Here is a 2743-nt window from a genome sequence, read left to right as displayed (position 1 = left end):
TATTTGAAACATGACAGTGATGTGTGCTTTTTCAGGCACTCTAGCTAATCTCTTACATTACCTGCAACGGTCTTGGTGCTCAGAGTTTTTGACACCCGAAATGGCAACCTTTAGCCCAGTTTGGGCAAACCTCTGTGATAAGAATCTTCATATTGTCCTTCAAAGAACACAGTTTGCTTATTCATTTTCCACTCATTCAATAATTGTTCAAGAAATTTCAGACTCTGTTAAAGGGTAGGGATTTCCAAAGGAATGTAAACTATTTGTGTTATATATTGTGCTCCGTGAGTCTTTGTTCCCATCTGTATTTTCCTGAAATTTTCTAGGTTACCATAGCCTTATAGTTATTCTTTTCTTTTCTTTTTTTCACAACAGCACTGTGCAGTTTATTAACCATTCAAGTACAGTAGCATCTGATAAGGTTGGGACAGAATTGGGATCACAAAGTGAACAGATAATTCAGCATCTAACAGGTTGGAAGAAGCCACTACATACTCTTCACAAACGTCTTCCACAGAGTCAATACAGTACTAGCCATTAATCCAGCACACCAAGTGTGCGGAAGTGGAAAAGATGCAACAAGAAAAATAGCTACGTTAGAAAGACCAACACTTTAAAAAAAAAAAGAGTAAAACACTTTCAGTTTCTCCTCTTGAGCCCCTAAAACATCTCACGGTCTGGATCTACCTATATGGTCCTACATCAGCTTCTAGAATATTTGTCAGGAGGGAAAAAGTAAATGACACTGGCCAGTACAGTCTTTGGATATTTAGGAAGGGGTCGGGGAGAAAGTCAGTTCTCAGAACAAATTAGTCAGCCTCGGTCTCATCCGCAGGGTCTTTGGATTCTTTGTTCTTCCGCACCTCTTCAACGTGCTTGTCCTTCTCTCGCAAACGCTCCAGCTTGGCAGCCATCTGCACCTCCCGGTTCTCTTTGTCAGCTTCCATTTTGTGGGTCAGTTTCTCCTTTGCCATTTTGCTGAAGTTGTTGTTCTCCTCAATGGCTTTCTGAAGCACTTCCTTCTCCTGCTCCCGTTTTTTAGCGAGCTGCTTTAGGACTTCCGCTTCATGAGACTTGAGTCTTCTGCAGCTTCTAATTTCTTCTGGATTTCCTCCAGGGAAAGGTCCTTCTTCTTTGGGGGGGGGGGGGGGGGGGAAATCGGGAACGGATTCTTTCGACCTAGGGCTGAGAATCAGCTCAAAAGCCTGGCCTGAAGCATGATTCTCCAGTTCCTTCACCTGAATATCAGAAGATGCCATTTCGAACAGAAGACAAGAGACTGGCCCTGCACCCTCCACAATCCACTGGTAAGGAGAGCCCTGCTCGCTCCGAGTCACCTGGCCACACTATCGCCTTATAGTTATTCTTAAAATCAAGAACTCTTTTAGTTTTGTTCTCTTAATGATAAAACAACAATAATAATGATAAAACAACAATAATTATTGCCTCCGTATTATTGGGTCATAGGCAGGCGGATGGGGACAATTCCTTAATTAAGAGTCCCTCCTCTCAGATGACTTTAGCTTGTGTCAAATTGACATAAAACTAGCCAGAACAACCACCTTGCTTTCACCCTTTTTAACAATAGCTTTTCTACTTTAAGCCTTTCGTATTTCTATATTAGAACTCTAATACACTTTGGGATTGATTTCAAATATATACAAAAAGTCTGGTGGGTATAATATTAAACTTAAATATGAATATTTTAATCACAAAAATAAATTTAAAACTGGTGAAATCTTTGCAGAGTCAACTACTATGGATAGTTTAAATTAAAATCAGAACAAAACAAAATAGTAAGATTGGTGATAGCAGAAATGTGTTCAGACAAAACTTGAAGTACTGAGGGGGCAGAGGTTAGCTCTCTTTCTGACATTCTATCTTGCAGAAGGAGACTGTGATCAGCCCTTCTTTGGGCAGAAGATGACAACTGTGCATACAGGGTGAGGTGTGGGTAGCTGGAAGTACTATTAGTGCTGGGAGAATGTAAGTTTCCAAGGGAATGGTATTTACAAGGCCTAAAACTAGAGAAAAGTCAGGGTTTTTGCTACCTTAGATGTTGTATGTTATTTTTAAAAAGATTTATTTATTTTATTTTATATGCATGAGAGTTTAGCTTATCTGTGCATCATATGTGTCTGTGACTGAAGAGGCCAGAAGAGGGCGTGGTTTCACTTGGAACTAGAAATACAGATGAACACATGGGTGCTGGGAACTGATTCCTGGACCTCTGCAGGAGCAGTACACATTCTCGACTGCTGAGCCATCTCTCCACTCCCCTGCATCCCTTGATAAAGAATTTGTATATGTTCTATGGGAACATGACATATTTAACTCTTAAAGCAACCACAAAACAATTTCCTGTCAGTGTGGAGGGTGAGTAGAGAAGAAGAGCACATCTGAAGTGAGCACATCATTGTTGGTGGTATTGGAGCACTTTTGCTCCAATCAGGCAATCGAAGGATGATAGCCCAGGTAGCGGCATGACGTGGACATGGGTGAGCAGGTCTGAGTTCTAGGAGTTCTGAGGGAGAGAAGTGAGGAGAGTCCCAGGAAGCAGTAGAGGAGGTCACTGGGGACATCTGAGCATTGATCTGGGTCACATGGGTTTGTTCCTGAGTATATCTAAGATGCCCCTGCTGAGCCTGCCTGATTCATCAGACAGGACTGAGCACTGACTCAAAAGACACCTGAAATAATGATCTACTTGAACTGCATTTCATGATCATGTTGTCAGTCACCT

At 41.6% G+C, this 2743-nt stretch overlaps 1 pseudogene; it reads right to left on the bottom strand.

Moving 5' to 3' along the window:
* Nucleotides 1-370: 370 nt before the first annotated feature.
* On the bottom strand, nucleotides 371-1345 carry LOC127233923 (stathmin-like; annotated as a pseudogene).
* Nucleotides 1346-2743: the final 1398 nt, after the last annotated feature.

Source organism: Phodopus roborovskii, unplaced genomic scaffold, assembly GCF_943737965.1.
Source record: "Phodopus roborovskii unplaced genomic scaffold, PHOROB, whole genome shotgun sequence".
Lineage (NCBI taxonomy): Eukaryota > Metazoa > Chordata > Mammalia > Rodentia > Cricetidae > Phodopus > Phodopus roborovskii.
Note: the sequence above shows the minus strand (reverse complement) of the source record. Positions and strands in the feature narration are given on the sequence as shown.